Consider the following 7169-nt stretch of genomic DNA (forward strand, 5'->3'; position numbering starts at 1 on the left):
AAATGCTATTGCATGACAAGAGAGAAGGCAGAACTATTCAACACCTACTCTGCCTCTGTCTTCACCCACAAGGAAAGCGATGCCCAACCTGGTGCTAACTGAATCAATGATGTCTGGAAGATGCTGCAGCCCAAGATAGGAAAAGAGGTGGTAAGGGAACACCTGGCTACTTCAAATGAATTCAGATCTCCAGGACCTGATGAGCTGCACCCAAGGGTACCAAAGGAGCTTGCAGATGTGATCTCAGAGTCTCTATCTATGATCTTTGAGAATTCTTGGAGAACAGGTGAGGTCCCTACAGACTGGAGGTGTCCCCATCTTCAAAGAGAGGGAAAGCAGACCCATGTAACCACTGACCAGTGAGCTTGACATTGATACCAGGAAAGGTCCTAGAACAGATAATTCAACAGTCAAACTATGAGCACTTAGAAAAGGATGCTGTGATTTCTAAGACCCAGCATGAGTTTCTCAAAAATAAGTCATGCCAGACGAATCTAATTTCTTTTTTGATGGAGTTACTAGTTTGGTGGATCAGGAGAATGCTGTGGAAACACTGTATCTTAACTTCAGTAAGGCTTTTGACAAAATCCCATATGATATTCTTGTAAGGAAGCTAGTAAAATGTGGGTTGAATGAGGTAACTGTTAGGTGGATTTGTAGCTGGTTGACTGGCTGAACCCATAGAGTGCTATTTGATGGTTCTTCCTCATCCTGGGAAAAAATGACAAGTGGGGTGTTGCAGGGTTCTGTCCTGGGTCCATTGTTGTTCAATGTCTTTACAAACGACAGATGAAGGAATTGAGGAGATGTTCATCAAATTTGCAGATGACACCAAACTTTGAATCAGAATTCAAAATGACATTAACAGATTGGAGAACTGGGCCCAAGCTAACAAAATGATTTCAATAGGGACAGGTGTAGGGTTCTGAACTTAGTCAGGAAGAACCAGATGCACAAATATAGGATGGGGGACACCTGGCTTACTAGCAGTACATGTGGAAAGGATCTCTGGGTCTTGGTAGACCACAAGCTCAACATGAGTCAACCGTGTGATGCAGCAGCAAAAAAAAGGCTAATGCTATTCTAGGCTGCGTCAACAGAAGTCGAGTGTCCAGATCAAGGAAATAATAGCACCATTCTATTCTGCCTTGGTGAGACTACACCTGGAGTCTTGTGTCCAATTCTGGGCACCACAATTTAAGAAGGATACTGTTAATCTAGAACGTGTGCAGAGGAGGGCAGCCAAGATGATCAGGGGTCTGGAAATCAAGGCTTATGAGGAATTGTTGGTGGAGTTGTGGATGTTTAGCCTGGAGAAGAGAGGACTGAGTGGGGATAGGAGAGCCACCCTCAGATATCTCAAGGGCTGTCACATGGAGGATAGAACAAGCTTGTTTTCTCCTGCCAGTCCAGCCAGACTGTATGCAGAATGATGTGTGAGGGTTTCCTTCGCTTCAGGCAGCAAAACGTCTTGAGCCAACCATGAGTGGTAGGGCTCAAACCATTTGATTCAAATGACATGAAAGGAGATTCTGGCTAAACATTAAGAAGATCTCTCTGACATTAAGAAGAACAACAACTCTGAACTAAGAGTTGTTCAACAATTGAGCGTACTCCCTCAGAAGGTGGTGAATTCTCCTTCACTGGAGATTTTTAAGATTCACTGGAGATTTTTAAACAGAGGTTGGATGGTCAACTGTCAGGGGTTCTTTAGCTGTGATTCCTGAATTGCAGGGGGTGGACTAGATGACTCTTGGGTTCCCTTCAAATTATACAGTTCTATGATTCAATGTTTGAGTGTAAAGAATCTTCTATTATTATTATTATTATTATTATTATTATTATTATTAACCTCCTCTTCACCCTAAGACCCTAGGACAGGATCCAACAATTAAAACACATTAAAACAAAAGCAACATTAAAACAGTTTAAAACAAAATCGCAGAAATAAAGTGGATGATCCATACTGTAGTGAATATAGCCAAGGACTGCTCTCCGTGTACGATGCACCAGTGGTCTCTTATGTGTTGCCAAAAAAGGACACAAATCTACATCAATTTTTCATATGCTAACTTGCATATATGGCTGTATGGATCCTGTTTCCCGTAGACCCCCTTCCCTGCACACTTTGCTCAATTAGCCCAGGGTGTTTAACATGGATTGCTCATATTTCCATCACAAATTCTCAATGATGCATGAAAAACAGCTGGTCAAAAAAACTACATAATTAAGTGTATCCAGAATGTAGAAAGCTAGAGCTTGGCAGGCAGTACAGGGGGCAGGAGGGGACACGTTCAGCTCAACAGGAGCAACAAGGGATTTGCCTTTGCCCCATAGCTTCTCCTTGGGGTGCTCATCAGCACTGTTTGCTGAAGCACCTAATTAGGTGCGATAGGACAGTGCTTTGATCCTTACCACTCATGGTTGGCTCAAGACATTTTGCAGCCTGAAGCGAAGGAAACCCTCACACATCTTTCTACATACAGTCTGGCACAACACAAAACACTGTTGCTGTATGTAGGTTTTATTTGTTTCTTATCTTATATTTTGGAAAGGCACACCCAGTTTTTATCCTTTGAATTTTTGGGGGCCCCCCCAAGAGAGTGGGGCCCTAAGCTACAGCTTGTTTAGCTAATACTAAATCTGGCACTGCTCCACTGTAATACTGAGGCAGCTGGGTAGCTTAGGAAGTGCGGAGCAGGCTAACTCAGAGGCCCTATGGCTGCCTCTCAGCCCCTGGTGCCCGAAGCAGATACTTCATTCTGCCTAAGGGTAGAGCGGGCCCTACTGCCACCTGTGGGCATCGTAAGAGCTGGTGTTCAATAATCTTTTTCATAGGTGCATCCAGGGATTTTACCATTAGGTGACCCAGGGGGACAAAGCCCTGGAATTTTTTGTGCCAAAACCCAGATGTCTCTTCCACTAAGGTCGCCATACATCCGGAATTTCCAGGACATATCCGAAATGCTGCAATCAGCAGCAGTGTCCAGACAGAAATCAGCAAAAAAGTCCAGGAAATTTGGATGAATGGCAGCCTATGTCGGCAGTGCCATTTTTGCATAAAAATACCTCAAAAGCTCAACAACCTTTCTGTCCGGATTCTCACTGTTTGAAATATGGCAACCCTACCTTCCATTCACTTGTCTTTGCTTACAGGCAATGGATGTAGCATGGAGAGGGGGGTGCTATTGGGGTGGCTGCCCCAGGCGCAAAATTGTTACAGGGTGCAAAATTTCAAAACCTGGTTCTGCCTCAATACAGCTGCATGCTTCTGTTACTGGGCTCTGTTGAAAATGGCTTCTCCATGTAAACCAGGCAGTGACCTCTCGAGACAACAAGAAAGACTCTTCTTATCTCTGTAGCGGCAATCTCTTGGGCGACACAGAGGCCGTTAGGCACTTGAATGTGCATGCGCACTGTGTCCCCTTCCCTCCCTCCCATGCACCCCTCCACATGGTCCCTGGAGTTGGCAACCCACCCTATGCCTCTTGTTATGTACCAGGGGCGCCGGCTTATAAAAAATATTGGGGGAGCCCGCGAAAGCTCATGAATAATAAATAAGCTCATGAATATGCAGATAAAGTGGCGCCGCCTCCTCGTGAGCGAATAGGGGAGAGCGTGCTGCGCCTATTAATCAGCTCCGAAGGAAATTGGGTGGAGCTTTTGCTCAGGAGGGAGGGCAGGAGGCATGCAGCCCGACCCTGTGCATTTTGGGCTGGGGGAGGGGCGGCGGCGGCGCTCTGCTGGAGGGGCGCCCGAGATTATTGGGGGGGCAGAGCCCCCCCAAACGAATTTTTGAGAGGGCTCGGGCCCCCTCAGGCCCCATGGAGTCGGCGCCTATGTTATGTACTGAGTTGTGTAGGATCCAAAATGCAGCAGTCTGATTTCTCCTAGAACAATGCGGCAGTATGATTGGTCTGCAAGAGCCACCCAATCCAGCTCCAGGTGGAAGTGAATCTGCAACCTGATTGGCCTACAGGAGAATCCCGGAATTAGCCAATCACGTGCGGCCCATTGTGTAAATAATGTACATAAAGCAGATATTTTGGGGGAACTTTCATTCCTCACTACTATGAGCTGAATAAAGAGCATGAAATTCACAGTCGACTCCGAGTATATTTCACCTCTGCTTACAACTCACCCTGGTGCACAGCAGCAGTGATAATTAAACCACATACACCCACCAATTTAATCCACCCAGCAGTCCTTGTTTTAGTTTTCATATGAACATTAGCTCTTCCTAACATATTCCAGGTGGAGGAAGCCCAAACAAAATACTGCACTCAGAAAAACTTTTTGGCAATCTATAGCTCAGAGGAAGTCTTGATAGGCCGAGTTTGTTTTCTTCCTCCAAAAAGTGGATTTAGCATATGCAGTTGCAACAATGAGCAAATTCATGCTTATTTGGAAACATTTATGCAAAATTTGCAAAAAATAAATAAAAATATGGTGCTAATTTGTGTCATGGGACCATACCTAGTAACCCCCTTGCAGCTGATCTTCTCATGAAGTGGTTGCCTGTGACTATCTCAATTTACGACAACTTTGTGAGACCTCTTTATCATCAATAACATGGGTTGAGAAGGAACAAGTAAGGTTCTCTCTTGGGAGATAGATCAACAATTAAGTCAATAATTGAAAGGCTCTTGTCATTTAATTGCACCGCAAAATTTGCCCTCTGGCACAGATGCCTCGCCTCACCTCACAGATGCCTGTCTGCAAAGTATCAACAGTCCAAGCCAAGCCCCGAAAAATCCAATCAGCCCTCCTAATGCAAAAAGTCAAAAGTGTCCCTGCAAGACGCAACCAAGAAAAATGGGCTTTTCTGGTCCATGGTGTAGTTTCCAAGGTGCAACAGCAGGACCGTGTGTTGTTTTCATCAAAAAAGATTGCTACCATAGCCATCCCTCTAGAATTGGACGGTGCCAAGACTTGTCTTCCCACTATTTACAGCCAGAATTACGCACACACAGTCACAGACAACTTGAATTTCATGCAGCGATTATGGCTTCCTGAGAATACTCACTTTTGCAAAAACAAAGCACATCACCATCCACTTCTGAATATCTCCCATAAAAAATGAAATGCCCTTCATGCCAATTTTGGGTGGGAAAGAGCTTTTGTGAACGTGGCCTTGCTCTCATTGGGAACTTTCTTGCTATATTCTGAGCCATCCTCCAACAGATGCCAATTTAAGCGACTTTTATTTAGTGCTGTGGCTACTACATAATCAGTCCTCTTTTCTTCAACATTATGCTACTCAGTCCATACATGCCAGGCAAGATGGAGCTGCTCTGATGCCCCTTCACCCTCTCTCCCCCCTCGCCTGTTTCTCTGTTGCTAATGAACTGCAAACAATGGTGTTCCTTGACTTCACCCATTGCCCTGCCCTATGAACGTGCAATTTAAATAGCAGCTCTAATGATGCTCCCAGCATCTCTAGTTCCACTGACAAGGACCACCAGTGACAGGGGTCAGGGTGGCCTTTGCACCTTCAATATTTTCCACTTAACCCCTTCTCTGCTGCAGGGGCCTATGTGCGCTCTCCACAGCTCCCTAGAACAAATAAGTATTTAAATTTGTTTTAATTATGGCTTGGAACACCGTACATTTCTGACACAGCCCCATCTGGCTCCCTGGGCTAACTGAACCACCAGGTAAGCCTGCATAGTTCGCTGCCTGCCTAATATGAAGAAATGTGGCTTTCTAGTTTGCCATTTTCCTCTTTTCAATAAAGAAAGAATAGTAAATAAAAAAACGAGGCTTTCCTGTATTGACCCTGCTCTAGTTATTGAAGCTACGAGAAAAGGCTGTGCATCTAATTTCTGGAACAGAAACTACCCTCCAAGAGCACCGCCAACTTCTAAGGACTTACCCCGTTTATTGTCCTCCATCCAGCCCATCACTGCTTCCAGACACTCACTGGCCCAACACCTTGACAGCCACTCCCAGCTGAGATGGAAAGGGAAGACATAGCTGTGCATCAACAGCACAAGGAGTTTCCTAGGAGCCAGCAAGGAGCATGGGTAAAGTCTACTCTTACCATGGATGCATTCCCAGAAATCTCAGGCACAGCCTCAGCTCATTAGTCTAGTTATGGGCCAAGCCAAATATAGGGGCATTTGCCAGTTCTTTAAAACCCAAATGTGGGTGATTTGGGCTCCTACTTTGACCTTGCAATTCCACCTTCCCACTCCCATTCTCAACACTTAGCTGAGGAAACCTGTGAACCTGCCTGAGCTGCACCAAGTATTCCAAGAACTGAAGATGATGCTTTCTGGGCATTGGATCCAGGAGTTTTTGGGGAGTGCAAAATCTCAGTCGCGAAGGAAGGCCCTGCTTTTCTTCAGAGAGCACTTCAGATGTTGTGAAAGAGCTTGTACTACCAGTTAAAAAAGAGAGGAGGGGAAACTAGCGAGCAAAGCAGACTTCAGATTTCCAGAGGAGGTGAGAGCAGTCCCACACAAAGCTTTGCAGCTTGGAGAAAGAGTGAGTGTGGGCACATTGCAGCTTCTGGCTGGGTCACATTTGTAACATCTGGCTGTGAATGCTGGAAGCAGCCGCCAATTCGCTCCAAACAACAGCAGTCAGCAGCATACGTGGAGCTGGAGCCAATCTGCACATTCCAAAGAAACTTGCCTGAAAAACACTCAGAATGGGAGGAAGAATGTTGGGGGGGGGGAGAGACTAAGGGGCGGGTGGTGCTGTTAAAAGTCGCAATTGGTGTACCTGGCTTCAATTTAAGTGGGGAAAAGGGGACAGAATAAAACAAAAGAACATCTGCAGCTGCCAAAACTCACAAAAATAACAGAAATGAAAAGTTCAGTATTGTAGAATGTGGGGGAAGAGTTCCAGCTGTAGAGAGAATGTGAGGCTGCAATGAAAGTGGATTGGAAGAAAGAGAAATGGGGGGTTAAACTTTGGTGCATGAAGGGCAAGGTCTTTGCAAGGGAGCCAGTGAGCAAATCAAGGAGAAGAAACTGCTAAGCACCTGAATGCCTGAAAGAGGTAGGCCCCATCTGCAGTTTGCATTTAAAACCGTATCATAAAGGTAAAGGGACCCCTGACCATTAGGTCCAGTCGTGGCCGACTCTGGGGTTGCGGCGCTCATCTCGCTTTACTGGCAGAGGGAGCCGGTGTACAGCTTCCGGGTCACGTGGCCAGCAGGA

At 45.7% G+C, this 7169-nt stretch overlaps 1 long non-coding RNA gene across 1 annotated transcript; it reads right to left on the bottom strand.

Moving 5' to 3' along the window:
- Window positions 1-5570: 5570 nt before the first annotated feature.
- On the bottom strand, window positions 5571-7169 carry LOC309524418. Its single transcript, XR_014215904.1, has 2 exons — window positions 5876-7169; window positions 5571-5837 (listed from the first exon to the last, which is right to left on the bottom strand). It is a non-coding gene; the product is annotated as an uncharacterized lncRNA (long non-coding RNA).

Source organism: Podarcis vaucheri (genome assembly GCF_965113315.1).
Source record: "Podarcis vaucheri genome assembly, chromosome: Z".
Taxonomy (NCBI): Eukaryota; Metazoa; Chordata; class Lepidosauria; order Squamata; family Lacertidae; genus Podarcis; species Podarcis vaucheri.